Raw genomic sequence first — 22,079 nt, forward strand, 5'->3', positions numbered from 1 at the left:
AACACGTTGTGTACCGCAGGGAGATCTGATTGTTGTATGAGAACCACCTGTAATGTGAAATGCCTGTATACCACTGCTTGCTGATTGTCACTGTCACTGTTCGCACATAGCTGTGTATATATATATATATGTATTAATGTGTGTGTAGAATTAGAATATCTTAGTTTGGGCACTGGGCCAACAATATGGGATAAGGGGTGGAATTTCTTGGGGTGACATTATGATGTGTATCCCAAATTGCTGCCTATGCCCAGAAATTAATTTTTGTGCCTTTCTGTGCCTCTAAACTGAGCCTGAGAGGGGGAAGGAAAAAACTGAGCAAAACTTTTGCAAAGAAGTTTGCAGCTTGTTCAAGGTCACACACAGATAGCAGGGGTTTTTTTTCCCCAGCTGTGGCAGGGGAGCGAGGAAGCACCCGGCTTGCTGCTTTCCAGTCAGCTTTTGGCCAGTTGTTCAGTTTCTTTTTCTCCGGAGAGAGAGACTGAGAGTTGAACTTTGTTTTTCCTTCCCTGGAATTCCAGATTTTCTCCCTTTTCCACTGGACTGCTTTCAACCTCAGAGCACATCAGGAGGACTTTCCACTGGGCACAGAGGGCCTGGCCCTGGGCCAAGCCCCAGCTCTGAGGAGACCAAAGGGAGGAGTCTAACACTTTCCCAGGTTTTTCCTCCACAGCGAGAGATTTTATTATTTAGCATTATTTTCTTTTTCCCATGTGTTAAGTAAATAAATAGTTTTATCTCCTTCACTTTCCTTCGAGGAAAATTTATATTTTCCCGAACCTGGGGGGGAGGGGTGGTTGTGCCTTCTCTCAGAGGATGTATTTCTAAATTTGGCCAAACGGGTACGAAATTTAGTGGCGCCCAATGTGTGGCTCGAAGGAAAGTGAAAAAACCTGTAGTAATTACATTTTAGTTTGAATTTACTTATTCTGTGTTGGGGTAAAGTAGTCATCATGCTGGTTGAGTTCATAATGTCTCTCTGGCTTGATGTACTCATGTCTTTCTGGTCTTTAGGCTTCATTGAGGTACTAGTGTTATTTTGGTCCCTAGGGTTGTTTGCCTATCCACAACTTGCTCCAATCTTGTCCCTGATATGTAAATTTTACAGAGAAAGGAGATGAATCAGGATTTCTAATTTGCTGTGCTCGGTGACAATGATTTATAAGAAGTTGACAGAGGTACAGGCAGCTGTTTGAAGTGTGAATGATAAATGGTTTCTCCCTCCTAACCCCAGTCCTAGCTTCGGTAGCCTGTTTTGGGAATTTATAAGTAATTGCACCCAGATTGTTAGAAGAGGAGGAGACGGTGTTTCCCTTCTCTTTAAATTTGATAGGTTATCTTTTAAGAGTGTTCAGTTTCCCCTGGATGTTAAAGAGACCATCTTCCTGGTATTTCTGCTATTTTATCTGGTAAGCTTCCTCTATGTGGTCGCAGCTTGTCTAGAATGAAAGATCAGATTTCCCGGGCTACTGCCGAGGCACCTGACCCAGAGGTGGAACATCCTGAGTGGTGTGGGGAATGGGAGGACATCGGCCAAACCCTAAAGAAATTCTCTGACGCAATGGTTTGCAAGTTTCCCCCTGAACAAGTTCAGAAACCAGCTGAGGTGGCAAAATATCTGAAAGAGAAATACAATGACAATTCCAATGGAAACAAGCTCCTTGCAATATGTTGGGCTTTGGCATATGCCTATCGCACACTGCAGCAAGTAAAGGTAGAAAGGCAGGAAGATAAATCGGCAAAGCATGCAGACACCCCAGTCACTCAGGCTGCAGCCAAACCAGATAGCAAGCCCAAACCAGATGGAGAGTCTAAGCCATTGACAGTGGCTCCTGTCACGAGGGAAAAACACACAACCAAAACTGATCGTCCAGTGAAAGATGAGGATAATGCAGGGGAAGGGACCTCAAAAGATGCAGGGGAAGGAACCTCAAAATGACCAACTGACTCAGGCACAGAAACCATTACCGAGTCCATGTCCATAAAGGACCTTCACAGCCTAAGAAAGGGCTACACCCGATGGTCTGATAAATCCATAATAAGTTGGATGGTCCGTATTTGGGATGCGGCAGGTGATGATGTGATGCTGGACGGTGCTGAAGCGAAGCATTTCGGATCCCTGTCATGTGATCCAGTGATCGACCAAGCGATGATAAGGGAGGCTGACTCTGCCAGTCTCTGGAGACAGGTCTTGACAGGTGTGATTGAAAGATATATGTGCAGAGATGATCTCTACATGCAGTAAAACCCGTGGAAGACCATAGAACAAGGGATCCAACGCCTGAGAGAACTAGGGGTGGTAGAGGTTGTTTTCACAAATGACCCAGGATTGAGGAGTCCAGACCAGGCCAGAGTTATTCCATATATGTAGTGAAAACTCATACAACTTGGGCCACAGGAATACGCTTCTGCTTTAGCAATAATGAAACCGGACTACGATGCGAATGAGACTGTGAAGGATATGGCAGTGAAGCTCCGAGCATATGCAGACTGTGCATGGCCCAACACATGGAAGAATTGCAGCAGTGGAAACACGTATGCAGAAAATGGAAGATGAAATGAAGAAGAATCACCAGGAGATTAAAGTGCCTTCTCCACGGACGTTCCCCAGAGAGAAGGAACATCCCACGAAGTGAGCTGTGGAAATTTCTGTGTGACAGTGGGGAAGACACGAAGAGGTGGGGTGGACAAACCACGTCTGCTCTGGCAGCACAAGTGCGTGAATCGAAGGAGCGCAATCTCAGAAAGGAAGTTCTACCAAAAAGGAAGTAGCTCCAGTTGCCTGTAGCCAAACTGCCAGAAATGATGGAAAAGACGATGGCATGTCCGATTCCCATGAAGGAACCTCCAAAATGCAGGCCCAGGGAAAGAAGTATGACCAGGCATAGAGGGGCCCTGCCTCTAGCCAGGTAGAGGTCAGGGAAAACCGTGTCTTTTGGACTGTGTGGATTTGTTGGCCTGGTCCATCAGAACCACAAAAATATGATGCCTTGGTTGACACTGGTGCGCAGTGTACAATGATTCCATCGCAGCATGTGGGGGAAGAATCTGTTTCTATTTCTGGTGTAACAGGTGGATAGCAAAATTTGACCTTAGTAGAAGCTGAGGTGAGCCTTACCGGAAACGAGTGGAAGAAACATCTCATTGTGACTGGCCCAGAGGCCCCGTGCATTTTGGGCAAAGACTTCCTCCGGAACCGGTATTTTAGAGACCCAAAGGGACTCAAGTGGGCTTTTGGAATAGCTGCTGTGGAGACAGAGAGCATTAAGCAATTGAACACTTTGCCTGGGCTATCAGAGAACCCGTCTGCAGTTGGCCTTCTGAAGGTGGAAGAACAAAGAGTACCAATTGCTACCTCGAAAGTGCATCACCGACAATACCGGACAACTGGAGATGCTGTGATTCCCATCCACAAGATGATCCGTGAGCTGGAGAGCCAAGGGGTGGTCAGCAAGACCCACTCACCCTTCAATCGTCCCATTTGGCCTGTGCGCAAATCAGAAGGAGAACGTAGATTGACTGTGGACTATTGTGCCTTGAATGAAGTGACTCCACCACTGAGGGCTGCTGTGCTGGACATGTTGGAGCTCCAGAATGAGCTGGAGTCCAAAGCAGCAAAGTGGTATGCCACCATTGACATTGCTAACGCCTTTTTCTCCATTCCTTTGGCAGCAGAGTGCAGGCCTTCACCTGGAGAGGTGTGCAGCACACCTGGAACCGACTGCCCCAGGGGTGGAAGCACAGTCCCACCATCTGCCATGGGCTGATCCAGATTGCACTAGAAAAGGGTGAGGCTCCAGAACATCTGCAGTACATTGATGACATCATTGTGTGGGGGAACTCCGCAACAGAAGTGTTTGAGAAAGGAGAGAAATTTATCCGGATTCTGCTGGAAGCTGGTTTCGCCATCAGGAAGAGCAAAGTCAAGGGACCTGCTCAAGAGATCCGGTTCCTGGGAGTGAAATGGCAAGATGGATGGCATCAGATTCCCACTGAGGTCATCAATAAGATCACAGCAATGTCTCCACCGACAAACAAGAAGGAAACGCAAGCTTTCCTAGGTGCCATAGGCTTTTGGAGGATGCATATTCCTGAGTACAGCCAGATTGTGAGTCCTCTTTACCTGGTTACCCGCAAGAAGAACGATTTCCACTAGAGCCCTGAACAGCAACAAGCTTTTGCCCAAATCAAGCAGGAAATCGCTCATGCTGTAGCCCTTGGCCCAGTCAGGACAGGACCAGAAGTGAAGAACGTGCTCTACTCTGCAGCTGGGAGCCATGGTCTTTCCTGGAGCCTCTGGCAGAAGGTGTCTGGTGAGATTCGGGGTCAACCACTCAAAGCTGTTCAACTAGCCCTGGACATTGCTGAAAGAGAGAAGTGGCCAAAGCTCTACCTGTACACTCATTTATGGATGGTAGCCAGTGCTCTATGGGGATGGCTAGAAAAGTGGAAAAAAGCTAATTGGCAGCGTAGGGGAAAACCAATCTGGGCTGCTGAAGAGTGGAAAAACATCGCTGCCCGAGTCAGAAAGCTAGTTGTGAAAGTCCGCCATGTAGATGCCCATGCCCCCAAGAGTAGGGCTAACGAAGAACACCAAAACAACAAGCAGGTAGATCAGGCTGCAAAGATAGAAGTGTCACAGGTAGACTTGGACTGGAAACACAAGGGAGAGTTGTTCCTAGCTCGATGGGCCCATGATGCCTCCGCCATCAGGGCAGAGACGCCACCTATAAGTGAGCACGAGATCGAGGGGTGGATCTAACCATGGACAGTATCTCCCAAGTTATTCATGATTGTGAGACATGCGCTGCGATCAAGCAGGCCAAGCGAGTGAATTCCCTGTGGTATGGTGGGCCGTGGTCCAAATACAAGTATGGGGAGGCCTGGCAGATTGATTACATCATACTGCCTCAAACCTGCCAAGGCAAGCGCTATGTGCTCACAATGGTAGAAGCCACCACAGGATGGCTGGAGACCTACCCTGTGCCTCATGCTACTGCCCATAATACCATCCTGGGCCTTTTAAAAGCAAGTCCTTTGGAGGCATGGCACCCCTGAGAGAACTGAATCTGATAATGGGACTCAATTCAAGAACAGCCTTATAAGTACCTGGGCTAGAGAACATGGCATTGAGTGGGTGTACCACATCCCTTACCATGCACCAGCTGCAGGCAAAGTGGAACGGTGCAATGGATTGTTGAAAACCACCCTGAAGGCACTAGGTGGGGGAACTTTCAAAAATTGGGGGCAGCATCTAGCAAAGGCCACCTGGTTAGTTAACACCCGAGGTTCCACCAATAGAGCTGGTCCAGCCCAATCTGAATCCCTGCATACAACAGATGGAGATAAGGTCCCAGTAGTGCATGTCAGAGGTCTGTTAGGAAAGCCTGTGTGGATAAATTCTGCCTCGAGTCCAGACAAACCCACCCGTGGGGTTGTCTTTGCTTAGGGACCTGGTTGCACATGGTGGGTAATGCCTAAAGATGGAACAACACGTTGTGTACCGCAGGGAGATCTGATTGTTGTATGAGAACCACCTGTAATGTGAAATGCCTGTATACCACTGCTTGCTGATTGTCACTGTCACTGTTCGCACATAGCTGTGTATATATATATATATGTATTAATGTGTGTGTAGAATTAGAATATCTTAGTTTGGGCACTGGGCCAACAATATGGGATAAGGGGTGGAATTTCTTGGGGTGACATTATGATGTGTATCCCAAATTGCTGCCTATGCCCAGAAATTAATTTTTGTGCCTTTCTGTGCCTCTAAACTGAGCCTGAGAGGGGGAAGGAAAAAACTGAGCAAAACTTTTGCAAAGAAGTTTGCAGCTTGTTCAAGGTCACACACAGATAGCAGGGGTTTTTTTTCCCCAGCTGTGGCAGGGGAGCGAGGAAGCACCCGGCTTGCTGCTTTCCAGTCAGCTTTTGGCCAGTTGTTCAGTTTCTTTTTCTCCGGAGAGAGAGACTGAGAGTTGAACTTTGTTTTTCCTTCCCTGGAATTCCAGATTTTCTCCCTTTTCCACTGGACTGCTTTCAACCTCAGAGCACATCAGGAGGACTTTCCACTGGGCACAGAGGGCCTGGCCCTGGGCCAAGCCCCAGCTCTGAGGAGACCAAAGGGAGGAGTCTAACACTTTCCCAGGTTTTTCCTCCACAGCGAGAGATTTTATTATTTAGCATTATTTTCTTTTTCCCATGTGTTAAGTAAATAAATAGTTTTATCTCCTTCACTTTCCTTCGAGGAAAATTTATATTTTCCCGAACCTGGGGGGGAGGGGTGGTTGTGCCTTCTCTCAGAGGATGTATTTCTAAATTTGGCCAAACGGGTACGAAATTTAGTGGCGCCCAATGTGTGGCTCGAAGGAAAGTGAAAAAACCTGTAGTAATTACATTTTAGTTTGAATTTACTTATTCTGTGTTGGGGTAAAGTAGTCATCATGCTGGTTGAGTTCATAATGTCTCTCTGGCTTGATGTACTCATGTCTTTCTGGTCTTTAGGCTTCATTGAGGTACTAGTGTTATTTTGGTCCCTAGGGTTGTTTGCCTATCCACAACTTGCTCCAATCTTGTCCCTGATATGTAAATTTTACAGAGAAAGGAGATGAATCAGGATTTCTAATTTGCTGTGCTCGGTGACAATGATTTATAAGAAGTTGACAGAGGTACAGGCAGCTGTTTGAAGTGTGAATGATAAATGGTTTCTCCCTCCTAACCCCAGTCCTAGCTTCGGTAGCCTGTTTTGGGAATTTATAAGTAATTGCACCCAGATTGTTAGAAGAGGAGGAGACGGTGTTTCCCTTCTCTTTAAATTTGATAGGTTATCTTTTAAGAGTGTTCAGTTTCCCCTGGATGTTAAAGAGACCATCTTCCTGGTATTTCTGCTATTTTATCTGGTAAGCTTCCTCTATGTGGTCGCAGCTTGTCTAGAATGAAAGATCAGATTTCCCGGGCTACTGCCGAGGCACCTGACCCAGAGGTGGAACATCCTGAGTGGTGTGGGGAATGGGAGGACATCGGCCAAACCCTAAAGAAATTCTCTGACGCAATGGTTTGCAAGTTTCCCCCTGAACAAGTTCAGAAACCAGCTGAGGTGGCAAAATATCTGAAAGAGAAATACAATGACAATTCCAATGGAAACAAGCTCCTTGCAATATGTTGGGCTTTGGCATATGCCTATCGCACACTGCAGCAAGTAAAGGTAGAAAGGCAGGAAGATAAATTGGCAAAGCATGCAGACACCCCAGTCACTCAGGCTGCAGCCAAACCAGATAGCAAGCCCAAACCAGATGGAGAGTCTAAGCCATTGACAGTGGCTCCTGTCACGAGGGAAAAACACACAACCAAAACTGATCGTCCAGTGAAAGATGAGGATAATGCAGGGGAAGGGACCTCAAAAGATGCAGGGGAAGGAACCTCAAAATGACCAACTGACTCAGGCACAGAAACCATTACCGAGTCCATGTCCATAAAGGACCTTCACAGCCTAAGAAAGGGCTACACCCGATGGTCTGATAAATCCATAATAAGTTGGATGGTCCGTATTTGGGATGCGGCAGGTGATGATGTGATGCTGGACGGTGCTGAAGCGAAGCATTTCGGATCCCTGTCATGTGATCCAGTGATCGACCAAGCGATGATAAGGGAGGCTGACTCTGCCAGTCTCTGGAGACAGGTCTTGACAGGTGTGATTGAAAGATATATGTGCAGAGATGATCTCTACATGCAGTAAAACCCGTGGAAGACCATAGAACAAGGGATCCAACGCCTGAGAGAACTAGGGGTGGTAGAGGTTGTTTTCACAAATGACCCAGGATTGAGGAGTCCAGACCAGGCCAGAGTTATTCCATATATGTAGTGAAAACTCATACAACTTGGGCCACAGGAATACGCTTCTGCTTTAGCAATAATGAAACCGGACTACGATGCGAATGAGACTGTGAAGGATATGGCAGTGAAGCTCCGAGCATATGCAGACTGTGCATGGCCCAACACATGGAAGAATTGCAGCAGTGGAAACACGTATGCAGAAAATGGAAGATGAAATGAAGAAGAATCACCAGGAGATTAAAGTGCCTTCTCCACGGACGTTCCCCAGAGAGAAGGAACATCCCACGAAGTGAGCTGTGGAAATTTCTGTGTGACAGTGGGGAAGACACGAAGAGGTGGGGTGGACAAACCACGTCTGCTCTGGCAGCACAAGTGCGTGAATTGAAGGAGCGCAATCTCAGAAAGGAAGTTCTGCCAAAAAGGAAGTAGCTCCAGTTGCCTGTAGCCAAACTGCCAGAAATGATGGAAAAGACGATGGCATGTCCGATTCCCATGAAGGAACCTCCAAAATGCAGGCCCAGGGAAAGAAGTATGACCAGGCATAGAGGGGCCCTGCCTCTAGCCAGGTAGAGGTCAGGGAAAACCGTGTCTTTTGGACTGTGTGGATTTGTTGGCCTGGTCCATCAGAACCACAAAAATATGATGCCTTGGTTGACACTGGTGCGCAGTGTACAATGATTCCATCGCAGCATGTGGGGGAAGAATCTGTTTCTATTTCTGGTGTAACAGGTGGATAGCAAAATTTGACCTTAGTAGAAGCTGAGGTGAGCCTTACCGGAAACGAGTGGAAGAAACATCTCATTGTGACTGGCCAAGAGGCCCCGTGCATTTTGGGCAAAGACTTCCTCCGGAACCGGTATTTTAGAGACCCAAAGGGACTCAAGTGGGCTTTTGGAATAGCTGCTGTGGAGACAGAGAGCATTAAGCAATTGAACACTTTGCCTGGGCTATCAGAGAACCCGTCTGCAGTTGGCCTTCTGAAGGTGGAAGAACAAAGAGTACCAATTGCTACCTCGAAAGTGCATCACCGACAATACCGGACAACTGGAGATGCTGTGATTCCCATCCACAAGATGATCCGTGAGCTGGAGAGCCAAGGGGTGGTCAGCAAGACCCACTCACCCTTCAATAGTCCCATTTGGCCTGTGCGCAAATCAGAAGGAGAACGTAGATTGACTGTGGACTATTGTGCCTTGAATGAAGTGACTCCACCACTGAGGGCTGCTGTGCTGGACATGTTGGAGCTCCAGAATGAGCTGGAGTCCAAAGCAGCAAAGTGGTATGCCACCATTGACATTGCTAACGCCTTTTTCTCCATTCCTTTGGCAGCAGAGTGCAGGCCTTCACCTGGAGAGGTGTGCAGTACACCTGGAACCGACTGCCCCAGGGGTGGAAGCACAGTCCCACCATCTGCCATGGGCTGATCCAGATTGCACTAGAAAAGGGTGAGGCTCCAGAACATCTGCAGTACATTGATGACATCATTGTGTGGGGGAACTCCGCAACAGAAGTGTTTGAGAAAGGAGAGAAATTTATCCGGATTCTGCTGGAAGCTGGTTTCGCCATCAGGAAGAGCAAAGTCAAGGGACCTGCTCAAGAGATCCGGTTCCTGGGAGTGAAATGGCAAGATGGATGGCATCAGATTCCCACTGAGGTCATCAATAAGATCACAGCAATGTCTCCACCGACAAACAAGAAGGAAACGCAAGCTTTCCTAGGTGCCATAGGCTTTTGGAGGATGCATATTCCTGAGTACAGCCAGATTGTGAGTCCTCTTTACCTGGTTACCCGCAAGAAGAACGATTTCCACTAGAGCCCTGAACAGCAACAAGCTTTTGCCCAAATCAAGCAGGAAATCGCTCATGCTGTAGCCCTTGGCCCAGTCAGGACAGGACCAGAAGTGAAGAACGTGCTCTACTCTGCAGCTGGGAGCCATGGTCTTTCCTGGAGCCTCTGGCAGAAGGTGTCTGGTGAGATTCGGGGTCAACCACTCAAAGCTGTTCAACTAGCCCTGGACATTGCTGAAAGAGAGAAGTGGCCAAAGCTCTACCTGTACACTCATTTATGGATGGTAGCCAGTGCTCTATGGGGATGGCTAGAAAAGTGGAAAAAAGCTAATTGGCAGCGTAGGGGAAAACCAATCTGGGCTGCTGAAGAGTGGAAAAACATCGCTGCCCGAGTCAGAAAGCTAGTTGTGAAAGTCCGCCATGCAGATGCCCATGCCCCCAAGAGTAGGGCTAACGAAGAACACCAAAACAACAAGCAGGTAGATCAGGCTGCAAAGATAGAAGTGTCACAGGTAGACTTGGACTGGAAACACAAGGGAGAGTTGTTCCTAGCTCGATGGGCCCATGATGCCTCCGCCATCAGGGCAGAGACGCCACCTATAAGTGAGCACGAGATCGAGGGGTGGATCTAACCATGGACAGTATCTCCCAAGTTATTCATGATTGTGAGACATGCGCTGCGATCAAGCAGGCCAAGCGAGTGAATTCCCTGTGGTATGGTGGGCCGTGGTCCAAATACAAGTATGGGGAGGCCTGGCAGATTGATTACATCATACTGCCTCAAACCTGCCAAGGCAAGCGCTATGTGCTCACAATGGTAGAAGCCACCACAGGATGGCTGGAGACCTACCCTGTGCCTCATGCTACTGCCCATAATACCATCCTGGGCCTTTTAAAAGCAAGTCCTTTGGAGGCATGGCACCCCTGAGAGAACTGAATCTGATAATGGGACTCAATTCAAGAACAGCCTTATAAGTACCTGGGCTAGAGAACATGGCATTGAGTGGGTGTACCACATCCCTTACCATGCACCAGCTGCAGGCAAAGTGGAACGGTGCAATGGATTGTTGAAAACCACCCTGAAGGCACTAGGTGGGGGAACTTTCAAAAATTGGGGGCAGCATCTAGCAAAGGCCACCTGGTTAGTTAACACCCGAGGTTCCACCAATAGAGCTGGTCCAGCCCAATCTGAATCCCTGCATACAACAGATGGAGATAAGGTCCCAGTAGTGCATGTCAGAGGTCTGTTAGGAAAGCCTGTGTGGATAAATTCTGCCTCGAGTCCAGACAAACCCACCCGTGGGGTTGTCTTTGCTTAGGGACCTGGTTGCACATGGTGGGTAATGCCTAAAGATGGAACAACACGTTGTGTACCGCAGGGAGATCTGATTGTTGTATGAGAACCACCTGTAATGTGAAATGCCTGTATACCACTGCTTGCTGATTGTCACTGTCACTGTTCGCACATAGCTGTGTATATATATATATATGTATTAATGTGTGTGTAGAATTAGAATATCTTAGTTTGGGCACTGGGCCAACAATATGGGATAAGGGGTGGAATTTCTTGGGGTGACATTATGATGTGTATCCCAAATTGCTGCCTATGCCCAGAAATTAATTTTTGTGCCTTTCTGTGCCTCTAAACTGAGCCTGAGAGGGGGAAGGAAAAAACTGAGCAAAACTTTTGCAAAGAAGTTTGCAGCTTGTTCAAGGTCACACACAGATAGCAGGGGTTTTTTTTCCCCAGCTGTGGCAGGGGAGCGAGGAAGCACCCGGCTTGCTGCTTTCCAGTCAGCTTTTGGCCAGTTGTTCAGTTTCTTTTTCTCCGGAGAGAGAGACTGAGAGTTGAACTTTGTTTTTCCTTCCCTGGAATTCCAGATTTTCTCCCTTTTCCACTGGACTGCTTTCAACCTCAGAGCACATCAGGAGGACTTTCCACTGGGCACAGAGGGCCTGGCCCTGGGCCAAGCCCCAGCTCTGAGGAGACCAAAGGGAGGAGTCTAACACTTTCCCAGGTTTTTCCTCCACAGCGAGAGATTTTATTATTTAGCATTATTTTCTTTTTCCCATGTGTTAAGTAAATAAATAGTTTTATCTCCTTCACTTTCCTTCGAGGAAAATTTATATTTTCCCGAACCTGGGGGGGAGGGGTGGTTGTGCCTTCTCTCAGAGGATGTATTTCTAAATTTGGCCAAACGGGTACGAAATTTAGTGGCGCCCAATGTGTGGCTCGAAGGAAAGTGAAAAAACCTGTAGTAATTACATTTTAGTTTGAATTTACTTATTCTGTGTTGGGGTAAAGTAGTCATCATGCTGGTTGAGTTCATAATGTCTCTCTGGCTTGATGTACTCATGTCTTTCTGGTCTTTAGGCTTCATTGAGGTACTAGTGTTATTTTGGTCCCTAGGGTTGTTTGCCTATCCACAACTTGCTCCAATCTTGTCCCTGATATGTAAATTTTACAGAGAAAGGAGATGAATCAGGATTTCTAATTTGCTGTGCTCGGTGACAATGATTTATAAGAAGTTGACAGAGGTACAGGCAGCTGTTTGAAGTGTGAATGATAAATGGTTTCTCCCTCCTAACCCCAGTCCTAGCTTCGGTAGCCTGTTTTGGGAATTTATAAGTAATTGCACCCAGATTGTTAGAAGAGGAGGAGACGGTGTTTCCCTTCTCTTTAAATTTGATAGGTTATCTTTTAAGAGTGTTCAGTTTCCCCTGGATGTTAAAGAGACCATCTTCCTGGTATTTCTGCTATTTTATCTGGTAAGCTTCCTCTATGTGGTCGCAGCTTGTCTAGAATGAAAGATCAGATTTCCCGGGCTACTGCCGAGGCACCTGACCCAGAGGTGGAACATCCTGAGTGGTGTGGGGAATGGGAGGACATCGGCCAAACCCTAAAGAAATTCTCTGACGCAATGGTTTGCAAGTTTCCCCCTGAACAAGTTCAGAAACCAGCTGAGGTGGCAAAATATCTGAAAGAGAAATACAATGACAATTCCAATGGAAACAAGCTCCTTGCAATATGTTGGGCTTTGGCATATGCCTATCGCACACTGCAGCAAGTAAAGGTAGAAAGGCAGGAAGATAAATCGGCAAAGCATGCAGACACCCCAGTCACTCAGGCTGCAGCCAAACCAGATAGCAAGCCCAAACCAGATGGAGAGTCTAAGCCATTGACAGTGGCTCCTGTCACGAGGGAAAAACACACAACCAAAACTGATCGTCCAGTGAAAGATGAGGATAATGCAGGGGAAGGGACCTCAAAAGATGCAGGGGAAGGAACCTCAAAATGACCAACTGACTCAGGCACAGAAACCATTACCGAGTCCATGTCCATAAAGGACCTTCACAGCCTAAGAAAGGGCTACACCCGATGGTCTGATAAATCCATAATAAGTTGGATGGTCCGTATTTGGGATGCGGCAGGTGATGATGTGATGCTGGACGGTGCTGAAGCGAAGCATTTCGGATCCCTGTCATGTGATCCAGTGATCGACCAAGCGATGATAAGGGAGGCTGACTCTGCCAGTCTCTGGAGACAGGTCTTGACAGGTGTGATTGAAAGATATATGTGCAGAGATGATCTCTACATGCAGTAAAACCCGTGGAAGACCATAGAACAAGGGATCCAACGCCTGAGAGAACTAGGGGTGGTAGAGGTTGTTTTCACAAATGACCCAGGATTGAGGAGTCCAGACCAGGCCAGAGTTATTCCATATATGTAGTGAAAACTCATACAACTTGGGCCACAGGAATACGCTTCTGCTTTAGCAATAATGAAACCGGACTACGATGCGAATGAGACTGTGAAGGATATGGCAGTGAAGCTCCGAGCATATGCAGACTGTGCATGGCCCAACACATGGAAGAATTGCAGCAGTGGAAACACGTATGCAGAAAATGGAAGATGAAATGAAGAAGAATCACCAGGAGATTAAAGTGCCTTCTCCACGGACGTTCCCCAGAGAGAAGGAACATCCCACGAAGTGAGCTGTGGAAATTTCTGTGTGACAGTGGGGAAGACACGAAGAGGTGGGGTGGACAAACCACGTCTGCTCTGGCAGCACAAGTGCGTGAATCGAAGGAGCGCAATCTCAGAAAGGAAGTTCTGCCAAAAAGGAAGTAGCTCCAGTTGCCTGTAGCCAAACTGCCAGAAATGATGGAAAAGACGATGGCATGTCCGATTCCCATGAAGGAACCTCCAAAATGCAGGCCCAGGGAAAGAAGTATGACCAGGCATAGAGGGGCCCTGCCTCTAGCCAGGTAGAGGTCAGGGAAAACCGTGTCTTTTGGACTGTGTGGATTTGTTGGCCTGGTCCATCAGAACCACAAAAATATGATGCCTTGGTTGACACTGGTGCGCAGTGTACAATGATTCCATCGCAGCATGTGGGGGAAGAATCTGTTTCTATTTCTGGTGTAACAGGTGGATAGCAAAATTTGACCTTAGTAGAAGCTGAGGTGAGCCTTACCGGAAACGAGTGGAAGAAACATCTCATTGTGACTGGCCAAGAGGCCCCGTGCATTTTGGGCAAAGACTTCCTCCGGAACCGGTATTTTAGAGACCCAAAGGGACTCAAGTGGGCTTTTGGAATAGCTGCTGTGGAGACAGAGAGCATTAAGCAATTGAACACTTTGCCTGGGCTATCAGAGAACCCGTCTGCAGTTGGCCTTCTGAAGGTGGAAGAACAAAGAGTACCAATTGCTACCTCGAAAGTGCATCACCGACAATACCGGACAACTGGAGATGCTGTGATTCCCATCCACAAGATGATCCGTGAGCTGGAGAGCCAAGGGGTGGTCAGCAAGACCCACTCACCCTTCAATAGTCCCATTTGGCCTGTGCGCAAATCAGAAGGAGAACGTAGATTGACTGTGGACTATTGTGCCTTGAATGAAGTGACTCCACCACTGAGGGCTGCTGTGCTGGACATGTTGGAGCTCCAGAATGAGCTGGAGTCCAAAGCAGCAAAGTGGTATGCCACCATTGACATTGCTAACGCCTTTTTCTCCATTCCTTTGGCAGCAGAGTGCAGGCCTTCACCTGGAGAGGTGTGCAGTACACCTGGAACCGACTGCCCCAGGGGTGGAAGCACAGTCCCACCATCTGCCATGGGCTGATCCAGATTGCACTAGAAAAGGGTGAGGCTCCAGAACATCTGCAGTACATTGATGACATCATTGTGTGGGGGAACTCCGCAACAGAAGTGTTTGAGAAAGGAGAGAAATTTATCCGGATTCTGCTGGAAGCTGGTTTCGCCATCAGGAAGAGCAAAGTCAAGGGACCTGCTCAAGAGATCCGGTTCCTGGGAGTGAAATGGCAAGATGGATGGCATCAGATTCCCACTGAGGTCATCAATAAGATCACAGCAATGTCTCCACCGACAAACAAGAAGGAAACGCAAGCTTTCCTAGGTGCCATAGGCTTTTGGAGGATGCATATTCCTGAGTACAGCCAGATTGTGAGTCCTCTTTACCTGGTTACCCGCAAGAAGAACGATTTCCACTAGAGCCCTGAACAGCAACAAGCTTTTGCCCAAATCAAGCAGGAAATCGCTCATGCTGTAGCCCTTGGCCCAGTCAGGACAGGACCAGAAGTGAAGAACGTGCTCTACTCTGCAGCTGGGAGCCATGGTCTTTCCTGGAGCCTCTGGCAGAAGGTGTCTGGTGAGATTCGGGGTCAACCACTCAAAGCTGTTCAACTAGCCCTGGACATTGCTGAAAGAGAGAAGTGGCCAAAGCTCTACCTGTACACTCATTTATGGATGGTAGCCAGTGCTCTATGGGGATGGCTAGAAAAGTGGAAAAAAGCTAATTGGCAGCGTAGGGGAAAACCAATCTGGGCTGCTGAAGAGTGGAAAAACATCGCTGCCCGAGTCAGAAAGCTAGTTGTGAAAGTCCGCCATGCAGATGCCCATGCCCCCAAGAGTAGGGCTAACGAAGAACACCAAAACAACAAGCAGGTAGATCAGGCTGCAAAGATAGAAGTGTCACAGGTAGACTTGGACTGGAAACACAAGGGAGAGTTGTTCCTAGCTCGATGGGCCCATGATGCCTCCGCCATCAGGGCAGAGACGCCACCTATAAGTGAGCACGAGATCGAGGGGTGGATCTAACCATGGACAGTATCTCCCAAGTTATTCATGATTGTGAGACATGCGCTGCGATCAAGCAGGCCAAGCGAGTGAATTCCCTGTGGTATGGTGGGCCGTGGTCCAAATACAAGTATGGGGAGGCCTGGCAGATTGATTACATCATACTGCCTCAAACCTGCCAAGGCAAGCGCTATGTGCTCACAATGGTAGAAGCCACCACAGGATGGCTGGAGACCTACCCTGTGCCTCATGCTACTGCCCATAATACCATCCTGGGCCTTTTAAAAGCAAGTCCTTTGGAGGCATGGCACCCCTGAGAGAACTGAATCTGATAATGGGACTCAATTCAAGAACAGCCTTATAAGTACCTGGGCTAGAGAACATGGCATTGAGTGGGTGTACCACATCCCTTACCATGCACCAGCTGCAGGCAAAGTGGAACGGTGCAATGGATTGTTGAAAACCACCCTGAAGGCACTAGGTGGGGGAACTTTCAAAAATTGGGGGCAGCATCTAGCAAAGGCCACCTGGTTAGTTAACACCCGAGGTTCCACCAATAGAGCTGGTCCAGCCCAATCTGAATCCCTGCATACAACAGATGGAGATAAGGTCCCAGTAGTGCATGTCAGAGGTCTGTTAGGAAAGCCTGTGTGGATAAATTCTGCCTCGAGTCCAGACAAACCCACCCGTGGGGTTGTCTTTGCTTAGGGACCTGGTTGCACATGGTGGGTAATGCCTAAAGATGGAACAACACGTTGTGTACCGCAGGGAGATCTGATTGTTGTATGAGAACCACCTGTAATGTGAAATGCCTGTATACCACTGCTTGCTGATTGTCACTGTCACTGTTCGCACATAGCTGTGTATATATATATATATGTATTAATGTGTGTGTAGAATTAGAATATCTTAGTTTGGGCACTGGGCCAACAATATGGGATAAGGGGTGGAATTTCTTGGGGTGACATTATGATGTGTATCCCAAATTGCTGCCTATGCCCAGAAATTAATTTTTGTGCCTTTCTGTGCCTCTAAACTGAGCCTGAGAGGGGGAAGGAAAAAACTGAGCAAAACTTTTGCAAAGAAGTTTGCAGCTTGTTCAAGGTCACACACAGATAGCAGGGGTTTTTTTTCCCCAGCTGTGGCAGGGGAGCGAGGAAGCACCCGGCTTGCTGCTTTCCAGTCAGCTTTTGGCCAGTTGTTCAGTTTCTTTTTCTCCGGAGAGAGAGACTGAGAGTTGAACTTTGTTTTTCCTTCCCTGGAATTCCAGATTTTCTCCCTTTTCCACTGGACTGCTTTCAACCTCAGAGCACATCAGGAGGACTTTCCACTGGGCACAGAGGGCCTGGCCCTGGGCCAAGCCCCAGCTCTGAGGAGACCAAAGGGAGGAGTCTAACACTTTCCCAGGTTTTTCCTCCACAGCGAGAGATTTTATTATTTAGCATTATTTTCTTTTTCCCATGTGTTAAGTAAATAAATAGTTTTATCTCCTTCACTTTCCTTCGAGGAAAATTTATATTTTCCCGAACCTGGGGGGGAGGGGTGGTTGTGCCTTCTCTCAGAGGATGTATTTCTAAATTTGGCCAAACGGGTACGAAATTTAGTGGCGCCCAATGTGTGGCTCGAAGGAAAGTGAAAAAACCTGTAGTAATTACATTTTAGTTTGAATTTACTTATTCTGTGTTGGGGTAAAGTAGTCATCATGCTGGTTGAGTTCATAATGTCTCTCTGGCTTGATGTACTCATGTCTTTCTGGTCTTTAGGCTTCATTGAGGTACTAGTGTTATTTTGGTCCCTAGGGTTGTTTGCCTATCCACAACTTGCTCCAATCTTGTCCCTGATATGTAAATTTTACAGAGAAAGGAGATGAATCAGGATTTCTATTTTGCTGTGCTCGGTGACAATGATTTATAAGAAGTTGACAGAGGTACAGGCAGCTGTTTGAAGTGTGAATGATAAATGGTTTCTCCCTCCTAACCCCAGTCCTAGCTTCGGTAGCCTGTTTTGGGAATTTATAAGTAATTGCACCCAGATTGTTAGAAGAGGAGGAGACGGTGTTTCCCTTCTCTTTAAATTTGATAGGTTATCTTTTAAGAGTGTTCAGTTTCCCCTGGATGTTAAAGAGACCATCTTCCTGGTATTTCTGCTATTTTATCTGGTAAGCTTCCTCTATGTGGTCGCAGCTTGTCTAGAATGAAAGATCAGATTTCCCGGGCTACTGCCGAGGCACCTGACCCAGAGGTGGAACATCCTGAGTGGTGTGGGGAATGGGAGGACATCGGCCAAACCCTAAAGAAATTCTCTGACGCAATGGTTTGCAAGTTTCCCCCTGAACAAGTTCAGAAACCAGCTGAGGTGGCAAAATATCTGAAAGAGAAATACAATGACAATTCCAATGGAAACAAGCTCCTTGCAATATGTTGGGCTTTGGCATATGCCTATCGCACACTGCAGCAAGTAAAGGTAGAAAGGCAGGAAGATAAATCGGCAAAGCATGCAGACACCCCAGTCACTCAGGCTGCAGCCAAACCAGATAGCAAGCCCAAACCAGATGGAGAGTCTAAGCCATTGACAGTGGCTCCTGTCACGAGGGAAAAACACACAACCAAAACTGATCGTCCAGTGAAAGATGAGGATAATGCAGGGGAAGGGACCTCAAAAGATGCAGGGGAAGGAACCTCAAAATGACCAACTGACTCAGGCACAGAAACCATTACCGAGTCCATGTCCATAAAGGACCTTCACAGCCTAAGAAAGGGCTACACCCGATGGTCTGATAAATCCATAATAAGTTGGATGGTCCGTATTTGGGATGCGGCAGGTGATGATGTGATGCTGGACGGTGCTGAAGCGAAGCATTTCGGATCCCTGTCATGTGATCCAGTGATCGACCAAGCGATGATAAGGGAGGCTGACTCTGCCAGTCTCTGGAGACAGGTCTTGACAGGTGTGATTGAAAGATATATGTGCAGAGATGATCTCTACATGCAGTAAAACCCGTGGAAGACCATAGAACAAGGGATCCAACGCCTGAGAGAACTAGGGGTGGTAGAGGTTGTTTTCACAAATGACCCAGGATTGAGGAGTCCAGACCAGGCCAGAGTTATTCCATATATGTAGTGAAAACTCATACAACTTGGGCCACAGGAATACGCTTCTGCTTTAGCAATAATGAAACCGGACTACGATGCGAATGAGACTGTGAAGGATATGGCAGTGAAGCTCCGAGCATATGCAGACTGTGCATGGCCCAACACATGGAAGAATTGCAGCAGTGGAAACACGTATGCAGAAAATGGAAGATGAAATGAAGAAGAATCACCAGGAGATTAAAGTGCCTTCTCCACGGACGTTCCCCAGAGAGAAGGAACATCCCACGAAGTGAGCTGTGGAAATTTCTGTGTGACAGTGGGGAAGACACGAAGAGGTGGGGTGGACAAACCACGTCTGCTCTGGCAGCACAAGTGCGTGAATCGAAGGAGCGCAATCTCAGAAAGGAAGTTCTGCCAAAAAGGAAGTAGCTCCAGTTGCCTGTAGCCAAACTGCCAGAAATGATGGAAAAGACGATGGCATGTCCGATTCCCATGAAGGAACCTCCAAAATGCAGGCCCAGGGAAAGAAGTATGACCAGGCATAGAGGGGCCCTGCCTCTAGCCAGGTAGAGGTCAGGGAAAACCGTGTCTTTTGGACTGTGTGGATTTGTTGGCCTGGTCCATCAGAACCACAAAAATATGATGCCTTGGTTGACACTGGTGCGCAGTGTACAATGATTCCATCGCAGCATGTGGGGGAAGAATCTGTTTCTATTTCTGGTGTAACAGGTGGATAGCAAAATTTGACCTTAGTAGAAGCTGAGGTGAGCCTTACCGGAAACGAGTGGAAGAAACATCTCATTGTGACTGGCCAAGAGGCCCCGTGCATTTTGGGCAAAGACTTCCTCCGGAACCGGTATTTTAGAGACCCAAAGGGACTCAAGTGGGCTTTTGGAATAGCTGCTGTGGAGACAGAGAGCATTAAGCAATTGAACACTTTGCCTGGGCTATCAGAGAACCCGTCTGCAGTTGGCCTTCTGAAGGTGGAAGAACAAAGAGTACCAATTGCTACCTCGAAAGTGCATCACCGACAATACCGGACAACTGGAGATGCTGTGATTCCCATCCACAAGATGATCCGTGAGCTGGAGAGCCAAGGGGTGGTCAGCAAGACCCACTCACCCTTCAATAGTCCCATTTGGCCTGTGCGCAAATCAGAAGGAGAACGTAGATTGACTGTGGACTATTGTGCCTTGAATGAAGTGACTCCACCACTGAGGGCTGCTGTGCTGGACATGTTGGAGCTCCAGAATGAGCTGGAGTCCAAAGCAGCAAAGTGGTATGCCACCATTGACATTGCTAACGCCTTTTTCTCCATTCCTTTGGCAGCAGAGTGCAGGCCTTCACCTGGAGAGGTGTGCAGTACACCTGGAACCGACTGCCCCAGGGGTGGAAGCACAGTCCCACCATCTGCCATGGGCTGATCCAGATTGCACTAGAAAAGGGTGAGGCTCCAGAACATCTGCAGTACATTGATGACATCATTGTGTGGGGGAACTCCGCAACAGAAGTGTTTGAGAAAGGAGAGAAATTTATCCGGATTCTGCTGGAAGCTGGTTTCGCCATCAGGAAGAGCAAAGTCAAGGGACCTGCTCAAGAGATCCGGTTCCTGGGAGTGAAATGGCAAGATGGATGGCATCAGATTCCCACTGAGGTCATCAATAAGATCACAGCAATGTCTCCACCGACAAACAAGAAGGAAACGCAAGCTTTCCTAGGTGCCATAGGCTTTTGGAGGATGCATATTCCTGAGTACAGCCAGATTGTGAGTCCTCTTTACCTGGTTACCCGCAAGAAGAACGATTTCCACTAGAGCCCTGAACAGCAACAAGCTTTTGCCCAAATCAAGCAGGAAATCGCTCATGCTGTAGCCCTTGGCCCAGTCAGGACAGGACCAGAAGTGAAGAACGTGCTCTACTCTGCAGCTGGGAGCCATGGTCTTTCCTGGAGCCTCTGGCAGAAGGTGTCTGGTGAGATTCGGGGTCAACCACTCAAAGCTGTTCAACTAGCCCTGGACATTGCTGAAAGAGAGAAGTGGCCAAAGCTCTACCTGTACACTCATTTATGGATGGTAGCCAGTGCTCTATGGGGATGGCTAGAAAAGTGGAAAAAAGCTAATTGGCAGCGTAGGGGAAAACCAATCTGGGCTGCTGAAGAGTGGAAAAACATCGCTGCCCGAGTCAGAAAGCTAGTTGTGAAAGTCCGCCATGCAGATGCCCATGCCCCCAAGAGTAGGGCTAACGAAGAACACCAAAACAACAAGCAGGTAGATCAGGCTGCAAAGATAGAAGTGTCACAGGTAGACTTGGACTGGAAACACAAGGGAGAGTTGTTCCTAGCTCGATGGGCCCATGATGCCTCCGCCATCAGGGCAGAGACGCCACCTATAAGTGAGCACGAGATCGAGGGGTGGATCTAACCATGGACAGTATCTCCCAAGTTATTCATGATTGTGAGACATGCGCTGCGATCAAGCAGGCCAAGCGAGTGAATTCCCTGTGGTATGGTGGGCCGTGGTCCAAATACAAGTATGGGGAGGCCTGGCAGATTGATTACATCATACTGCCTCAAACCTGCCAAGGCAAGCGCTATGTGCTCACAATGGTAGAAGCCACCACAGGATGGCTGGAGACCTACCCTGTGCCTCATGCTACTGCCCATAATACCATCCTGGGCCTTTTAAAAGCAAGTCCTTTGGAGGCATGGCACCCCTGAGAGAACTGAATCTGATAATGGGACTCAATTCAAGAACAGCCTTATAAGTACCTGGGCTAGAGAACATGGCATTGAGTGGGTGTACCACATCCCTTACCATGCACCAGCTGCAGGCAAAGTGGAACGGTGCAATGGATTGTTGAAAACCACCCTGAAGGCACTAGGTGGGGGAACTTTCAAAAATTGGGGGCAGCATCTAGCAAAGGCCACCTGGTTAGTTAACACCCGAGGTTCCACCAATAGAGCTGGTCCAGCCCAATCTGAATCCCTGCATACAACAGATGGAGATAAGGTCCCAGTAGTGCATGTCAGAGGTCTGTTAGGAAAGCCTGTGTGGATAAATTCTGCCTCGAGTCCAGACAAACCCACCCGTGGGGTTGTCTTTGCTTAGGGACCTGGTTGCACATGGTGGGTAATGCCTAAAGATGGAACAACACGTTGTGTACCGCAGGGAGATCTGATTGTTGTATGAGAACCACCTGTAATGTGAAATGCCTGTATACCACTGCTTGCTGATTGTCACTGTCACTGTTCGCACATAGCTGTGTATA

The sequence above is a fragment of the Aphelocoma coerulescens genome (assembly GCF_041296385.1).
Source record: "Aphelocoma coerulescens isolate FSJ_1873_10779 chromosome W unlocalized genomic scaffold, UR_Acoe_1.0 ChrW_unloc_scaf_1, whole genome shotgun sequence".
In the NCBI taxonomy this organism is placed as follows: Eukaryota; Metazoa; Chordata; class Aves; order Passeriformes; family Corvidae; genus Aphelocoma; species Aphelocoma coerulescens.